The following is a 19,414-nucleotide window of genomic DNA, read 5'->3' on the forward strand; positions in this document are numbered from 1 at the left end:
AACAGATTGGATGGCAAAGGGGACTGGCTGCTGCGCAGCCTCTCTTGAAAAACTGCGAGTTGGCAGCCCGAGCCCTGTCATCGTGCCAGTCTCTGCGGACCTGAGCTGGCCAGCGGTCGTGGTCCTCTGCCCAGGCACCGGCTCCTCACTGCCTCAGTTTACGCCTCTCCCTCTTCTCCCCGTAACTTACCTGCTTGAGCCTGCCAATCACAGTGTACTGGGGATGGAGGAGACTGCAGGGACCATCTAGTCCAGCCTTACCATATTACAGAGGAGAAGAGGGACACCTCCCGGGGCAGGGGGCAGAGTTACCTAATTGGTAGGTGGCAGAGCCAGCCTGCTTTTCCGGTTTGGTGCCCTTTCCTCTACACACCTATCTGTGGCAGAAGGGATTAAAGTCCTCCCTCCAATCACAGAGACAGTGCTACAGGCAATGACTGTATTCTAAAATGCAAAACAGCAATTCAGACTTTTGAAGAAAATGGGTGGTTAAAATCAGGTTGAAACCCGTTTGCAAAATGAGCTTAATAAAAAAACAAACAAACAAACAAAAAACACAATCTTCCAAACCTAATCAAAAGAGAGCTTGCCTTCCTGTTTTTCTACTATATCTGAACAACATGATCTTTTCCTCCTAAATGACTTTAGAATGAGTGCCTAATAATGAAGGCTATTACAGTGAAGCTTTTTTATGAATTAAAATAGCTGTTTCGTTGTTTCAGATGGCTACCCGGGTTCTCTCAATGTCTTAAGTCTATTAGGCTCTCTGGCTTCTATCTAACACATAAGAAAATGGGGAGAGGGAGTCTTCTCCTGGGTACTCTATTTTTCTACCTTTCGCATGTTACACCACACCTAATTTGGAGGAGGGGATGATTTGGGGTAGCTCAGGAAGCTGGATTTTTAACAGCAAGCGTTCTCAAACTTAAGACTTACCAAAGATGTGTGAAATGGCTTTAACCGAATCTTATTTGCTTAAGTAGAAGAGTTAAATAGTTATCACAATTCATCAGCTGCTCTCAGCAGGGTTCCTAAGCCTCTTCTCTAAATTGGCCCATTCCTGCCTCTAACTAAGCACAGCAATTTACCAAGGGAAATTTCTGGAAATTCAGCACCAGGTGACAATACTGCTAAGGTCTATCTCGTCTGAGCCAGGTAACTCACAGATTCTTCTGTTCTCATTTTAACTGCAGACGATTTGTGTAGGAAAAACATGTTAGTAAATATGGTAATCACCACAAATATTTTATTAGTTTTGGTTTGCCCTGTTATTTCAACAATAAAATATTAACCATCATTTGGGTTCATTAATTCCACACTTCCAAAGAGGGGTTCCTAGAATTTTAAAAACAGGATATTAACATGAATATTTCAACAGAAACAGTTTCATAGTAGAATAAAAGAAGGAAAAGATTCTGCTTAAAAGGAAAAGACTAGTTTTCCTTGTCTTCCCAACACAGGTTTCCCCCACTATCCAAAAGTTTGCTTTACGCCATTTCACTTTTACAAAAGACCTATCTTAGTACCTGTTTTCACTAGCTGACAGAAATCCAAAGAGGATTTTTCCTTTTACAAAATAGTAATTGCTTCTTCGCTTTACACCATTTCAGTTTGTGAAAGCGTTCATGGGAGTATTCTACTTTCAAATAGCAGGGGAAACCTGTACCTCTCTTTTTCTTAGGCTGAAAAACCTGTCATTTCAGAAACAAGGTTACAAATGAGCTCATTGGTTTTCATCAGCAGTTTATTAGCCTGACTCTTTAATAATCTCACTGTTCTTTCTCAGACACTAATGATCGCTTTGAAAGATAAGTGACTTCCGCACAGTAACATAGTCATGTCTTGAGGAACCTCTAAAAGAAAAACCTGCACACCATCAAACAACAGTAGAGTCCAGAGGCCAGAGTATGAACACTTCCGAGTCTCTCCCTTCACCAACGAGCTTTCTATTCCCCACCAAACCAAAACCAGAGCTCTCAGACTACAGTATGAGACCTTATCTCTCTCTATTCCCAGCCCAAACAATGCTCCTTTAAATAAGGAGAATGTCGCAGAACGCACCGGTACTTGTTTTAATCAGGTAGGGAAAGACACACAGACATGGAATGAAGTGTCGTGAGGGAGGTTTATATTCACAGATCCTTAGAAACAGGAGACGTGGCATGGCACAGTCGAGGGAGGCGCCCCCTCGGGGAAGCACTGGGATCATTTGGGAGGCACAAAGAGCAAAGGGAAAACATGGGTAAGAGCCTTTAGTGTGGTTCCCATGGGAAGGAATGAGTGAGGCTAAGTAGGCAGATAGAGGGCTGATTAGTTTGAATTATTTCATCAGGCTGTGGAGGGTGGTACTGTCTCTAGTTGTCTCATCCCTGGTCCTCGTATAACTAGGGCATGTGGACAGTGACCCGGAGTAGAAGAGCTCAGTAAAGGAGACGAGGGGAGTGCAGGGGGGCTGGTCCTCTGAATTGGTTGGTTTCCATGTGCTTGCAGGCAAGTCATATACTATCTCTAAGAATTGGCTTGCCCTGAGAGGGACAGTCTCTCTGGGTCAGCAAGATGGCAGATATGAACACATCAGAATAAGGAGACACCCATGCCACAGATAGTCTCAACTCTTCTCAAAAGGCGGTTCCCTTCTTTCTCATCAGACAAGTGCTTAGCCAACTTCTCTGCCTTTACTTGTACCATCCCTCTTATTTCCCTGACGCTGTTTCCTTTCCTTACCACCTGCCTTAATTCTGCTCACCCTTCAATTTCATCCTTTCATGAGATATTCCATGGCCACACTTGTCCCCACTGATCTCTCCCCCATCTGAATCTCTACAATCCACACTTAAGCATACACACCCTTCGGGAACAGCAAGCTATTGGTAAGGTAGCAATTGACCAGACTATTTCCGTGAAAAATAAGGAAAGAACAACAGATTTATAACCAAAACATGCCGCTGAATTGGAACGAATATCCAGCCCCTTCTTTTTTCTGAACAGCACCCCAGTTCTTTTCAGAGGCAACAATTGCCTAGTCCCTGAGGATTAGTCATAGTTGGCCATACCACCAGTGGCAATCCTATTCCTCATTTGCCAGCCTCCTTGAGACTAGATATGGACTTGTGACATAGTTCTGGTCTAGGAGATGTATGTGAAAGTAGACTGATAAAAGATCATAGATACCCTGATCCTTCCCCCTTTTCCCCGATGGCTGGACCTATTGCAGCCATTTTGCAACCATGAGGCAAATAAACAGGAAAATGAAAAACAACTTGCTAAGAATGACAGCACAGAAAGATAGGAAGTCCCTGGATCCCTGACGGCATAGTTGAGAGGGTGAGCCTACACCAGTAGTCACCTACACCTGGAATGCCAATTGTGGGGGGGAAATCTAATAAACTCTATTGCCTTAAGAGACTGATGCTGTTTCTAACTGCTGTAACCTCATTTTCCCAGGAAAACACTAGAAACTTTCTTTAAGTTATTCTTTCATTCACTCTACTGTGAATAAAAGAAAGAAGGCTTCTTGTTATCCATCTTCCTATATTATTAAAACAAAATGCACATGATAAGGATTTTGATCAGTTTAACACATTTGCTGAAGTGTTCAATTTACTATTGTACCAGAAAAATCTTGTAACTGCATCCAAACGGATTATTGGTAACATGAGTTGTCATTTGGGTGACTGTGCATTTTATTCCCCAATTGCATTTTGTTTAATAGCTAAAATATCCTTTTATAGAACCCCTGCTGCTATAAAATGGCTTATCATTAAAGATCTAGGTCCCTTAATTTATTCATCCATAATCCATTATAGTACATAATTTGGATGGGCTGGGGTCATAAAAATAAGTCTCTTTTAATGTCAGAGCAAAACAAGACGAAATAGAAAAAATCAATAGATTACAGAAACAAATTTAGCTTGTCAGCCTTAATATTAAACTCCAAATAAACTCTGCTTTCCCCACTCAAACAAGTGAATCAAGAGTGATTAGAAAATAATGAATTCATTGTGTAGTACAAAGTAGGTACTACACAAAGTTAATGACTCAAAATAACATAATTCTGACTATTCCAGGTACTAGTTTATAGTATTTGAAGTTGCAGCAAACAAGTTGAGTCCAAGCTGACTCCCAGCCTAACTACCCATACCTTATATTCTGTAAAATGTGGGTTCGGTTACCCAAAATCGACTAATGAAACCCAAAGGAATAATAAGCACTGTATGACTCTTTCACAAGCTGACTAGGCTTGCATAAAATCTTTTACTGAATTAATAACAAAGTTGTTGATAAAAATAAATGAGTCAATTCAAGCTTCACCATTTCATTTAAAGTGTCTCCCAAGTAAAATGACCTGGTAGAGGCAGTAAAGAAAGGCTATGTAAGGTCCTGGGCAGTGCACAGACTTCAGAGACAGCTAGACCAGGGTCTATGCCCTTCTGGGCCACTAGCCCCTCTGCCTTCCTGGGCAAGTCATTTCATATTACTGAGCTTCTCTTTCCTCCAGTGTTGAACTTCAAGATTGTTGGGAGGATTATTTTGTAAACCGAGTGGTGGTCCCATGGCCCCATCCCACTTAACAGTAAAGCATGTTTAAAAAAGGTGGGGGGTGGGAGTCACAGCTGTTGACAGTGGACTATTTGTGGTGCTTGCAATTGCAGCTGCCATGCTGGATGAATTACCCTAGTTGGCACAGAGCAATATAGTATGAAGTGATGGATCTGTGTACTCTTCTCAGTCCCCATAATCCCCATGCGTAAAGAGACCCAAAGCAGTTTGCTTTTTTGTGGGAAGGACAGCCCTGAACATTCACTGTCTTGCCTCAAAGCAAATCACCTCCTGCTCTCGAATATAATGGAGTCCAAAAGGACCTCGATCATCTTTACTTTCTACAGAACATCACACTGGCCTACTATAGGGACGACGCCCTGGTAGTTGGCCCTGGTGACGGCTAACTGGTCGTCAGCAGAACTCTTACACTAAAGTCAGAACTGTTGCCAAATGCCGTTCTCTTCCACTAGAGGAAGAGCTTTGGGATCTGAGGCAAGTTTTTTTAACCTCATTGAGTTTCAAGACTTTTTTTGCTGAAACTGAAGGAATAGTACCTATCTTACAGAATTATTAAGAGGATGAAATGAGATAATATATATGAATATATTTAGTTTAATACCTAGCGCATAGTAGATACAAAAAAAATAGCTAAAGAAATAAAAGCTTTTTATATTGATAATTTTAAAAGCCTTTAAGAGTCTTAATCCATCTGTCCCAGTGGGGGGTGTGTGTGTGTGTATTTGTGTGTGTTTGTGTGTGTTTTTCCCTTCTAAGTTTTGTTTTTGGGGTTGGTATTTTTTTAAGATTTTATTTATTTGAGAGAGAGAGAGAGCATGAGCAGGGGGGAGGAGTAGAGGGAGAAGCAGACTCCCCACTGAGCATGGAGACTGATGCGATGCGGGGCTTGATCCCAGGACCCTGGGATCATGAGCTGAGCTGAAGGCAGATGCTTAACTGACTGAGACACCCAGGAGCCCCTGCGTGTTTTTAATTCATATTTCTCCTCATAGGTTTTACTAAATTAAAAACGGAATTATGTTTAAGAAAAAAGCTGAGAAGGATGACAAATGTGGGTCGCAATTGTAACCTTCAGGCATTGTTGAATGTTAATCTCTAATCATTTTTATTTAAGTTGAAATTTCTTTGAAAATCCAGTCAAGTTACAACCAGAGAAGACAACAATGTTTTTAAATAGCTTTTGAATGTCAAAGAGATGTCTCTGCCTAGGGCACCAGCTACATAAAATTAACAGACCCTCCTCTGACATGTCTAAGTAGAATGATTTTAAACCTAGATAGTTCCTACATGAACACGCAAAGCTTTCAAAATATCACAGAACATTAATCTTGTAGCTCAAAAATAAAGGTTCACACTTAAAAACAAAAGATATTCTGTTTTCCAGAGCTGATATTCTAACAGCACACTAGTTCTGCATTGACCTTAATCACCATTTCAAAGATTAGTGAATGCAGGTTATTTACTCCCCTGTCCCAGCCTAGGTGGCAGCAAGGAATGACAAGAAATATAAACAATTTATATCAAATTAACACATCCATATAAGAACCTATTCTAGGATTTATAAAATCATTTTTATTTCCAGAAAAACAGAAGAAAAAAAAAACAGAACAAAGTAGATATCTTAATGAATTTTTACATGCTTAAAGGATATCTAAATTAAGGTGCATCCAGAGGCAGGAAACGGTGGTATTAAATTCAAATAAATTATTTTCTTGCAACAGCTGAGCAGGCAGAGAAAAAAATTATGCTCCAAAATGTTGCTCCAAAATGTTTTCAGAATGTTTTCATTTGCTCCAAAATGTTTTCAGAATATAGGGATATTTGAAGAGAAGAATGTAAATTTGAAAAAATAATGTTAAATATGTTTAAGTGGAAACAAATGAGACTATTAATTCCCCAGATTAAGGTGTAGAATGTTCTTACAGTTTTGGTCTTTTTAAGTTATGCCTTCTAGCACATGTATCTAAACAGTGTTACTCAAATATTTTTTCAGCCCAAAAACCTAAAGATACACTCTCAAATTTATTGAAATTTATTCAAATATTTAGAATGACAGAGTTCCTCCTGTGATTCTGATGTGCTCCCCCTTTAAGATGGACTGTTCTCCCATCCCAATCACCATCGAGAATCATTGATTATATCCTGCAAAAGTCTATATGGTATGCATTAAAATATCCTGTAGCAAGAATTTGTTTTCTTAAATCGTGGAATCATAGCTTTCCATATACAAAGGGCCAGACAGAAGACTTCACAAGGTGACCTGGCACCTTGGGGGAGCCTTAGTTGTGAAAATTCTTCTATTTACTGAGCCAGAATCAACCTAGTTCCACCCTTCTAGGAGAGTAGCCCAGGTTACTCATTATCCTACACAAAGGAGCTTCAAAGTCTTGAACATAATACAATTTTAGTAGAAAGAATGTGAACTCTAGAGAGCTCAAGAGTCACCTTGGGCAGGTGACTTAACTTCAAACTCAGTTTTCTAATCTGTAAAGTTGGGATGATAACTACCTACTCTGCAAGATTACATAGGGGAGGAAAAATACCTTTCCCTCTACCCTCTGAGTTCTTAGCTGAGATCCCTGTGATAAAAGAGAAAAAGAGAAAAACGGAAGTTTATTAACATGTATACTTCATGTATACATGGGAGAGACCAGGGAAAATGAGTAACTCTCCTAGGTGGCTGAGACCTCCAGTTTATATACTAATTCATCTTCAGCTGAAGACAAAAGAAAAGTGGGGGGGTGCAGGATGGGGTCAGGGGGGTGGGGAGGCTGGCTATTGGGAGTTTACCAGATTCATGGTAAAGGAAAGTAAGGTTTGTTATGCAGATTTATGTCATTGCCTTCTTCCCCTTCTGTTCAAATAGTTTCTGGAAATTTAGAGTCAACCTTCCTCCCTTCTTGGTAGACAGAAGGAAACACCGTTACAAATGGAGATTTCCTGTATAAATATAAATATGCCTTACAGAAGGGGTACTTCTAGTTGGTTTTCAAAGCTGAAATTACAGTTAAATTATCTCAAAATAATCTTTATGCCCAAGAGGCATATTTTGGGGTGGCATATTCTGCCACCCTTCATTTGTGAAAAATTAAATGAGGTAATATGAGGGAAACATCCAGCACAAACGCCTTTTACCATTCTTCATGTGCTATAATTTCTCCAATTGCTCATTTCCTTCCCCCATTCCAGTGCTCTGATTGGACCACTCTTATCTTATGGTATATCTAAGTTATAACAGGAATCATTTGACGTGTTTAACGGGCAGATAAAAGAGTGTCTATGGCTGATGGAGAACTTTGGGCCAGAACGCCTTTGTCCCAGACACAAGAGTTTGCAAACTTTTTCTATAAAGCCAGATAGTAAACACTTAAGGTGTTGAGGAAAACAGTCCCTGTTGCATATATTGTTGTTGTTGTTGTTTTGCTTTTGCTTTTTAATAACCCTGTGGCAAAGACAAAGTACACCAGACAATTAAGGTCATGGTTTTATTCAGGCTATTGGAATGGGGTTGATGTCTTTCAATGAGGAATGTCTCAAAGGGAGGAAAAGGGACCTGAAGTACGCAGGGAAATCGTCCATGAGTTTTATGGAAATCTTGCAGAAGAATGGAGACGGGTCTTACCTCAGAATATGCCAGGGTAGAGTGGTTGTCTACACTCAGCTTCAGGAAAATAAAAAGATGGAGAGATTTTCTAACAATTGCTTTTCTCCAGGAACACAGGGCTTAGGTGAACTTCATACAACATTATCGCATGTAAAAATGTAAAAACCATTCTTGGATTGTAGACTAGACAAAAACAAGCTGCCAGCCAGATTTGGTTCCCAGGCATATAGTTTGCCATACCATGTTCCAGAGGCTTGTTAAATTAACAGTGGACCATCCTTCCGTGCATACCCCCTCCCCCAATCTGCCTTATCCAGGCACTAAATACAAATCACTACTTGACATGTGGTGAGTTTTTCCCGTATGCCTTGCTATGCCAAGTGCTTTATATGCACCATCTTGCTTGGTCTTCACAAAAGCTTCTGAGGTGGGTACTGTTTCAATCCCTGTTTTACTGAAAAGAAGCCTGGAATATAAAAAGGTAGCAAAATGTGCCCAAGGCCACCTGGCTGGAATAGGGCAGAGCTAGGCTCCAACCCAGGTGTGTTCAACTCCACTGCCAGGTCGCTAAACCACTAAGTAGGATATCCCCTTCTAAAGTCTCCTCATGATTTGATCAGCCAGTTGTCTCAAGTCCCTTTTTTTTTTCCTCTTCTACAGAGGGCTACTGACTCAGCCCAAATATGGCTTGGTCATTTTTTGTTGTTTGTTTGTTTGTTTTCTTTTTCCAATTTAACAGCTGCAAAACCTTAAAATGACTTCAGTTTGAAAACATAGCTCTTTATTTCTTTAAACAAGCAAGAATTTGGTACATAAGGCATTCACTCAGTTACTAAATTCAGAGAGCAGCGTGTGATAAAAGTCCCAAAATGCTCTGTAATTCTTGCCAAAACATCTCAGGTTCAGAGAGAGAGTTACAGAAAATTTAAGATATTTATGAGCATTATTTGTAGAAAAACATTGCCCTCAGCAGGTTATAAAATGTTATCAGTGTTCCCGATTCTAATCATAAGTTTCTTTGAAGCATTGAATCTACCAGAGCTGAACTGCTATGCTTGGCACAATACCAAATCAAAGCAGCTTTGGTTCAGAAGGGAACTGGATGCAATTATTTCTCAGCTTTTTTCCCATATCTACCAAGGAAGGGAGCTGCCCTGTGAGTAATGGCCAAAGTACAGCTGTCCAGAGCCACCACTGAGCTAATTGAACATCACCTCTGAAAGCTTCTGTAAAAAATGGCATCCCCAAGCTGAGCATGAAAAGAGAACTATATTCAGGGGTGGTACAGGCAAGAAGGCCATGCGGAGACATATGTTTTGCCAGGAACCCCGTGTGTTATGTGTTTTACTTAGATTCTTTTATTGCAAGTAGCAGAAACCAACTCAAGCTAGCCAGGAAAAAAAAAAAAAAGGAGAGGTGGGAATTTTTAAAAGGGATACAAGAGAATCTCATGGAATCCAATAGCAGGAATACAGCTGAGTCTGAAGAAGGAACTGGGTGAGGAGACAGGAAGGACATTAGGACTCTTTCCATTTCTCACACTCATCTGTACACCACTTTCAAGCTTCTCTCCTCTGTCTTTCTTTGCTTCCCAATCTATATGGTAGGAAATAAGCTCCCAAGTTTATAGGTGGAAAGGTCTAGCCACATGAACAGTCTCAATTTTAAATTCCCAGGAGAAAAAGCCAAATTTTCCTCTATCTTCCCTTTGTCCAATCAACCAAGGCCAGGAGAACTAGGGTGGCCTATAACAAAGTTGTAGCTTAGAAACCAGTCTTTATGAATCATGGGAGAGAAGGCCAATTCTCAGGAAAGAAGTGGTTATTAACTCCTCAGCTAGACAAAGAATTGCAAAAGTCCTATACACTAGCCACCTCCAACATGTGTAAATTCAGAACCTACTCTGTACCCAGTTCTAGAAATGCTAGAACTACACTGTGAAATATATATATACACACATATATACACGCACACACATATATCTCCTCAAATGGTGAGCCTCTCCTCAAGTGTTTTACCAACACGATTAACTCCTTGCCCCACAGTGGCACATCCACTGGCTTCTCCACCAATGCACCTGCTGGCTCACATGTTATCATCAAACCTACACTGTGAAAATTTTTATTCCACCTGTTATGGACTAAACATTTGTGTCTCCCCATCATCTCCTTCGTTGAGTCCTGCCTGGTCTACTTCCTAAGCATTTCTTGAATCCATCACTTGACTCCAGGCCCACCATCACAATCCATACCACCATTCCTTCTCACCTAGATTTCAAAAGCCCTCATGCCTCTCTCCTATCTTTCCCCATCTCTAGTCATACCCCCTTCAATCCTCTTTCCATCTGCAGCCAGGAGGACCATTCTAAAACACAGTTCTGATCAGATCACTTTCCTGCTCACAGTTGTTCAAAGGGACCTACCGCATTTAAAGATCAAATTCCTTCCAATGACTTAGAGGTCCTCCAAAATCTGACTTCCTCAGCCTCTCCACACTCACTCTCAGCCTCCATCTCTTATCCTGCAGCCATGCTAAACTTCTTTCAGGTGCCAGAACCTGCCCTACTGTCTCTCCCCTCCAGACCTTTGTACATGCAGGTGGGTTCCTCTGCCTTAACCACTCTTCAGGGTTGCCTGTTTACTTACTGCTCCCCTCCATGGAGCCATAAGCTCCTTGACAGCAGTAACCCTTTCTGTGCTGTTCAGTGTTATCTCCAGAGTGTCTGTGACAGATTGGTACTGGAATGGTATTTATGGCATGAACAGCCTGAAATCCACCTGCACATTTCTATTTCCCTTGGGTTGAAATCTTTCTAGAGTCTTTTATCTCCCTCCCCCACAAAGAAGCTCCCTGCTTCTCACTGTCTTCTGGGTATATGGTCCACACGCACTGGCCTGTGGGTTCTGCTCAGCACCAACATCAACATGGTCAGCTGAGGGCAGCTGATGGGAGAGACGTTTCATCTACCCTATGCTTGGGTCCTGAGCCTCCCCGACTGCCGCCCATCCCCAAGGCTAGATGTTCCATGCAGCACCTTAGTTATCCCTGGATGCAAATAGTTCTCCTGAAAACACCAAATATCTCTGACTTTATAAGCTTCCCTAGTGTCAGGGATGCCTGGGTGGTTCAGTCGGTTAAGCATCTGTCTTCGGCTCAGGTCATGATCCCAGTGTCCTGGGATCGAGTCCTACATCGGGTTCCTTGCTCAGCAGGGAGCCTGCCTCTCCCTCTCCCACTCCCCCTGACTAGAATTCATGACTTCTTTCTCTTTCAACTACAGTAGGACTTTCCCAAGAAGAAACATGGTAACATGAATCTTCTGCCCTAAGTGCTCCCTGAATATCCCAGCCCTGCCTTTCTATGTGGGGTGCTCTCTCCTCCTGTCCTCCTGGTCAAAGAACTCAGTTCTGGACCTCAGCTATGCAAGCAGATTAGTTTTAAAAACGTTTTCTGATTGACAGAAACATTTGCTGAAAAGTAATACAATTTAGGCACACCCTGGAAACCAATTTAAAGCTGATTCTGCCAAATTAACCTTTCTGGACAAGCTGACAGGTTACCTCAGGAAAATTACCAGTAAATCTGACTTTTTTATACTGAACTCTCAAAGATGGAATTGGCTGCCTCTTCTACCAAATTACTTCTTTTGTTTTAATATCATATTGGCTTACTCTCAATAAAAATGAAGCATTTTACTTCCCAAGTCCTCATCTTAAATTGGTTCCTCCTGTACTGCAGTGGGCAACACTTCCACTTTCTAGGATTTTTGAGTTTATATGGCTCATATCATTTTGCTTGGGATTTTTGCTTTCTCTAGAATTGAAGGAGAAGTGAATTGGATTGACCAGTAACAGATTAAGTATTTCTGGAATTTGATCAAGATTGCACAGAGTACTTGCTAATCTTAATGACCCAAATAATTTAGCTGTGAACATAAATATGTAAATGTATCTGCCTACACATATAGGCAACTAATCTTCCACCAAGAATTAAATATGGTACATGGGTATTCATGTATGCATTCATTCAAAAAACATTTTCTTGGTGGAGCAAGATGGCGGAGGAGTAGGAGACCTGGATTTCGTCTGGTCTCAGGAATTCAGCTGGATAGGGATCAAACCATTCTGAACACCTACGAACTCAACAGGAGATCGAAGAAAAGAATACCAACAACTCTCTGAACAGAAAAGCGACCACTTACTGGAAGGTAGGACGTGCGGAGAAGTGAATCCGAGGCGATATTCGGGAGATTAGATGGCGGGGGAGGGGGCATCCGTCGGCCACTTCTGGCAAGTGCTAGAGCCGCGGAGCACAAAATCAGAACTTTTAGAAGTCGGCTCCGCTGAGGGACGTCATTCCAGTGGCTAAGCGGGGGTGGAACCCTCGCGGGACAGTGTGGTCTCAGGACCCTCAGGGTCACAGAAAGACCAGGGGTGCCTGAGTGCAGCAGAGCTCCCAGGTATCGGAGCGGGGAAGCCGGCTGCAGAGACGGAGCTGAGGAGCGGGCTCTCAGCTCGGGGTGGCCATAAACTGTGATCCGTGACCCACTCGGGCCACTGCTCCTCCAGCAGGGACCCAACAAGCAGCAGATCCGGGGAGACTCCCCTTCCTCCCTGGAGAGGAGTGGCGCGGGAGCGCACCGCAGGGATCTGCTGGGTTTGGAGACTCTACACGGGGTCGGGTGCCAGAGATAGAAACGCTCAGTCACAGGCCGGGTGAGCACAGAGTGCGGCTGGAGACCGGGGAGACAGGAGTGACTGACTGCTTTTCTCTGGGGGCGCACTGAGGAGCGGGGCCCCGAGTTCTCGGCTCCTCCGGGCGGAGATTGGGAGGCCGCCATTTTCACTCTCGTCCTCCAAAGCTGTACCGAGAGCTTGCAGGGAACAAAAGCTCCCGAGAGCAAACCCGAGCAGATTGCGTAGCCCGGACCGACAAGGGCGGGGCAATTCCAACTCTGGTAAAGATATTTGGGAACCACGGCAACAGGCCCCTCCCCCAGAAGATCAGCACGGACAGCCAGCCAAGACCAAGTTTACCGATCAATGAGAACAGGAGAACTCCAACGCTAGGGGAATATTGTGCATAGAATTCATAGCTTTTTTACAATGACTGTTTAGTTTTTCAAAGTTAATTTTTTAACTGTTTTTTTTTAATATTTCTTTTTCCCTTTTCAACCAACATCTTATCAATGCCTTTTTGAAAAAGAAATTTTTATTTTTCATTTGTAGAGTCATATTCTATCCCTTCATAGTAGATACATTTATTTTTGGCATATATATATAAGTTCTTCTCTCTTTAAAATTTTGAGATACAGTTTCTTCTAAGATCAAAATATACCCTAAATCACTAGTGTATGGCTTTGTTCTAGTCTCCGGCCTGATCACACTCTCTCCCTTTTTTTTTTTTTTAATCTTCTTTCTTTTTTCAAACAACTTCTTATCAATTCCTTTTATAAAATCTTTTATAACTTTCATCTTTACAGTCATGTTCCATTACTTCATCGTATCAACCCTTATTTTGTACATATATAAGTCTTCCTTTCTTTAAAATTTTGGGAGGCACTTTCTTCTAACAGACCAAAATACACCCAAAATCTAGTGTGTGGCACTGATCTATGCACTAGCCTGATCATATTTGATCATATTCTGTTTTTTTTTGTTTTTTTGTTCTATTTTTATTTCTTTTTATCTTTTTCTATTTTTTTCCTCTCTTTCTTTTTTCTTTCTTTCCCTTTCTTTTCCCCTGGTTTCAGGTCTTTTCTGATTTGTTTACAGTATATTTCCTGGGGACGTTGTTAACCTGTTAGCATTTTGTTCTCTCATTCATCTATTATCCTCTGGACAAAATGACAAGAGAAAAAAATCACCTCAGCAAAAAGAACAAGAAGTAGTACCGTCTGCCAGGGACCTACTCAATACGGACATTAGTATGATGTCAGACCTAGAGTTCAGAATCATGATTTTAAAGATACTACCTGGGCTTGAAAAGAGCGTGGAAGTTATTAGAGAGACCCTTTCTGGAGAAATAAAAGAACTAAAATCTAACCAAGTCGAAATCAAAAAGGCTATTAATGAGGTGCAATCAAAAATGGGGGCACTAACTGCTAGGATAAATGAGGCAGAAGAGAGAATCAGCGATATAGAAGACCAAATGATGGAAAATAAAGAAGCTGAGAAAAAGAGAGATAAACAACTACTGGATCATGAGGGCAGAATTCAAGAGATAAGCGATACAATAAGATGAAACAACATTAGAATAACTGGGATCCCAGAAGAAGAAGAAAGAGAGAGAGGGGCAGAAGGTATATTGGAGCAAATTATAGCAGAGAACTTCCCTCATGTGGGGAAGGAAACAGGCATCAAAATACAGGAGGCACAGAGAACCCCTCTCAAAATCAATAAAAATAGGTCAACACCCCGACATCTAATAGCAAAACTTACGAGTCTCAGAGACAAAGAGAAAATCTTGAAACCAGCTCGGGAGAAGAGATATGTAACCTACAATGGTAGAAACATTAGATTGGCAACAGACATATCCACAGAGACCTGGCAGGCCAGAAAGGACTGGCATGATATCTTCAGAGCACTAAACGAGAAAAATATGCAGCCAGGAATACTATATCCAGCTAGGCTGTCATTGAAAATAGAAGGAAAGATAAAAATCTTCCAGGACAAACAAAAATTAAAGGAATTTGCAAACACGAAACCAGCCCTACAGGAAATATTGAAAGGGGTTCTCTAAGCAAAGAGAGAGCCTAAAAGCAGCATAGATCAGAAAGGAACACAGACAATATACAGTAACAGTCACCTTACAGGCAATACAGTGGCACTAAATTCCTATCTTTCAATAGTTACCCTGAATGTAAATAGGCTAAATGTCCCAATCAAAAGACACAGGGTATCAGAATGGATTAAGAAACAAGACCCATCAATATGCTGTCTGCAAGAGACTCATTTTAGACCCAAAGACACCCCCACATTGAAAGTGAGGGGGTGGAAAACCATTTACCATGCTAATGGACACCAAAAGAAAGCTGGGGTGGCAATCCTTGTATCAGACAAATTAGATTTTAAAACAAAGACTGTAATAAGAGATGAGGAAGGACACCATATCCTACTTAAAGGGTCTATCAAACAAGAAGATCTAACAATTGTAAATATCTATGCCCCTAACATGGGACCAGCCAATTATATAAGGCAATTAATAATAAAAGCAAAGAAACACATTGACAACAATACAATAATAGTGGGGACTTTAACACCCCCCTCACTGAAATGGACAGATCATCTAAGCAAAAGATCAACAAGGAAATAAAGACTTTAAATGACACACTGGACCAAATGGACTTCACAGACATATTCAGAACATTCCATCCCAAAGCAACGGAATACATATTCTTCTCTAGTGCCCATGGAACATTCTCCAGAATTGATCACATCCTAGGTCACAAATCAGGTCTCAACCGGTACCAAAAGAATGGGATTATTCCCTGCATATTTTCAGACCACAGTGCTTTGAAACTAGAACTCAATCACAAGAGGAAAGTCAGAAAGAACTCAAATGCATGGAGGCTAAAGAGCATCCTACTAAAGAATGAATGGGTCAACCAGGAAATTAAAGAAGAATTAAAAAAATTCATGGAAACCAATGAAAATGAAAACAAATGTTCAAAATCTTTGGGATACAGCAAAGGCAGTCCTGAGAGGAAAGTATATAGCAATACAAGCCTTTCTCAAGTAACAAGAAAGGTCTCAAATACACAACCTAACCCTACACCTAAAGGAGCTAGAGAAAAAACAGCAAATAAAGCCTAAACCCAGCAGGAGAAGAGAAAGAATAAAGATCAGAGCAGAAATCAATGAACTAGAAACCAAAAGAACAGTAGAACAGATCAACGAAACTAGGAGCTGGTTCTTTGAAAGAATTAACAAGATGGATAAACCCCTGGCCAGACTGATCAAAAAGAAAAGAGAAATGACCCTAATCAACAAGATCATGAATGAAAGAGGAGAGATCACAAACAACACCAAAGAAATACAATTATAAGAACATATTATTAGCAACTCTATGCCAGCAAATCAGATAACCTGGAAGAAATGGATGCATTTCTAGAGATGTATCAACTACCAAAACTGAACCAGGAAGAAATAGAAAACCTAAACAGACCTATAACCACTAAGGAAATTGAAGCAGTCATCAAAAATCTCCCAACAAACAAAAGCCCAGGGCCAGATGACTTCCCAGGGGAATTCTACCAAACATTTCAAGAAGAATTAATACCTATTCTCCTGAAACTGTTCCAAAAAATAGAAATGGAAGGACAACTTCCAAACTCGTTTTCTTAGGCCACCAGTACCCTGATCCCAAAACCAGACAAAGACCCCATCAAAAAGGAGAATTACAGACCAATATGCTTGATGAACATGGATGCAAAAATTCTCACCAAAATACTAGCCAATAGGATCCAACAGTACGTTAAAAGGATTATTCACCATGACCAAGTGGGATTTATCCCTGGGTTGCAAGGTTGGTTCAACATCCGCAAATCAATCATGATACAATATATTAACAAAAGAAAGAACAAGAATCATATGATCCTCTCAATAGATGCAGAAAAAGCATTTGACAAAGGACAGCATCCTTTCTTGATCAAAACTCTTCAGAGTATAGGGATAGAGGGTACATACCTCAATATCACAAAAGCCATCTATGAAAAACCTACAGTGAATATCATTCTCAATGGGGAAAAGCTGAGAGCTTTCCCCCTAGGTCAGGAACGCGGCAGGGATGTCCACTATCACCACTGCTATTCAACATAGTGTTAGAAGTCCTAGCCACAGCAATCAGACAACAAGAAGAAATCAAAGGCATCCAAATTGGCAAAGAAGAAGTCAAACTCTCACTCTTTGCAGATGATATGATACTGTATGTGGAAAACCCAAAGACTCCATCCCAAAACTGCTAGAACTCATACAGGAATTCAGTAAAGTAGCAGGATATAAAATCATTGCACAGAAATCAGTGGCATTCCTATACACCAACAACAAGACAGAAGGAGAGAAATTAAGGAGTCGATCCCATTTACAATTGCACCCAAAACCATAAGATACCTAGGAATAAATCTAACCAAAGAGGCAAAGGATCTGGACTCAGAAAACTATAAAATACTCATGAAAGAAGTTGAGGAAGACACAAAGAAATGGAAAAATGTTCCAGGCTCATGGATTGGGAGAACCAACATTGTGAAGATGTCAATGCTACCTAGAGCAATCTACACATTCAATGCAATCCCCATCAAAATACCATCCACTTTTTTCAAGGAAATGGAACAAATAATCCTAAAATTTGTATGGAACCAGAAGAGACCCCGAATAGCCAGAGGAATGTTGAAAAAGAAAAGCAAACCTGGCAGCATCCCAATTCCGGACTTCCAGCTCTATTACAAAGCTGTCATCATCAAGACAGTATGGTACTGGCACAAAAAGAGACACATAGATCAATGGAACAGAATCGAGAGCCCAGAAATGGACCCTCAACTCTATGGTCAACTCATCTTTGACAAAGCAGGAGAGAATGTCCAATGGAAAAAAGACAGTCTCTTCAACAAATGGTGTTGGGAAAATTGGACAGCCACATGCAGAAGAATGAAACTGGACCATTTCCTTACACCACACACAAAAATAGACTCCAAATGGTTGAAAGACCTAAACGTGAGACAGGAGTCCATCAAAATCCTAAAGGAGAACACAGGCAGCGACCTCTTCGACCTCAGCCGCAGTAACTTCTTCCTAGAAACATGACCAAAGGCAAGGGAAGCATGGGCAAAAATGAACTATTGGGATTTCATCAAGATAAAAAGCTTTTGCACAGCAAAAGAAACAGTCCACAAAACCAAAAGACAACCGACAGAATGGGAGAAAATGTTTGCAAATGACATATCAGATAAAGGGCTACTATCCAAAATCTACAAAGAACTTGTCAAACTCAACACCCAAAGAACAAATAATCCAATCAAGAAATGGGCAGAAGACATGAACAGACATTTTTCCAAAGAAGACATCCAAATGGCCAACAGACACATGAAAAAGTGCTCAACATCGCTCAGCATCAGGGAAATCCAAATCAAAACCTCAATGAGAGAGGACTGCGCATCCCTGTCCTATCGGCACCGTCATGGCGGGTTTGCTGAAGAAGACCACCGGCCTTGTAGGATTGGCTGTATGTGAAAGTCCACACGAGAGGCTAAGAATATTGTACACAAAGATTCTTGATGTTCTTGAGCAAATTCCTAAAAACGCAGGGTATAGAAAGTATACAGAACAGATTACAAATGAGAAGCTGAGTATGGTTAAAGTGAAACAACTGAATGCCTGTTATATGCCATGTATGGTTGTAGGCATGGAAGCCAGTGCCTATATGGTAATGAACAAAACGGATAAAAATCCCTGCCTTCTTGGAGATTATACATTAATGGTGGGAGGCAAAGAAGAACCAGATGTTAAGAAATTAGAAGACCAACTTCAGGGTGGCCAACTAGAAGAGGTGATTCTTCAGGCTGAAAATGAACTAAGTCTGGCCAGAAAAATGTTACAGTGGAAACCATGGGAGGCTTTAGTGAAAGAGCCTCCCGCCAACCAGTGGAAGTGGCCAATATAATCATCATTGAATGACTAGTGTGTTCATGGGAAATGGATGTAATTAAATGTTCTGTTATATTAAATATGTTTCTATATTATTGACATAATCAAGAAAACTAATACAGAGCATATTTAGGACACTTCTTAAAATTGATACTATGGTAATAGGGACTTGTGAATCCATTTTTGATATGTAAAGCATTCATTTAAGCTATCTTAAAAAAAAAAAAAAACCTCAATGAGATACCACCTCACATCAGTGAGAATGGCTAAAATTAACAAGTCAGGAAATGACAGATGTTGGTGGGGATGCGGAGAAAGGGGAACCCTCCTACACTGTTGGTGGGAATGCAAGCTGGTACAGCCACTCTGGAAAACAGTATGGAGGTTCCTCAAACAGTTGAAAATAGAGCTACTGTATGATCCAGCAATTGCACTACTGGGTATTTACCACAAAGATACAAATGTAGGGATCCGAAGGGGTACGTGCACCCCGATGTTTATAGCAACAATGTCCACAATAGCCAAACTGTGGAAAGAGCCAAGATGTCCATCGACAGATGAATGGATAAAGAAGATGTGGTATATACACTCGATGGAATGCTATGCAGCC

At 41.0% G+C, this 19,414-nt stretch overlaps 1 pseudogene; it reads left to right on the forward strand.

The window, feature by feature from the left end:
- The first annotated feature begins 18,337 nt into the window (after window positions 1-18,337).
- On the forward strand, window positions 18,338-18,820 carry LOC114205498 (NADH dehydrogenase [ubiquinone] 1 alpha subcomplex subunit 5 pseudogene; annotated as a pseudogene).
- Window positions 18,821-19,414: the final 594 nt, after the last annotated feature.

The sequence above is a fragment of the Eumetopias jubatus genome, unplaced genomic scaffold, assembly GCF_037043125.1.
Source record: "Eumetopias jubatus isolate StellerSeaLion01/CBP00866 unplaced genomic scaffold, mEumJub1_p1.0 scaffold_17, whole genome shotgun sequence".
Classification (NCBI taxonomy): Eukaryota; Metazoa; Chordata; class Mammalia; order Carnivora; family Otariidae; genus Eumetopias; species Eumetopias jubatus.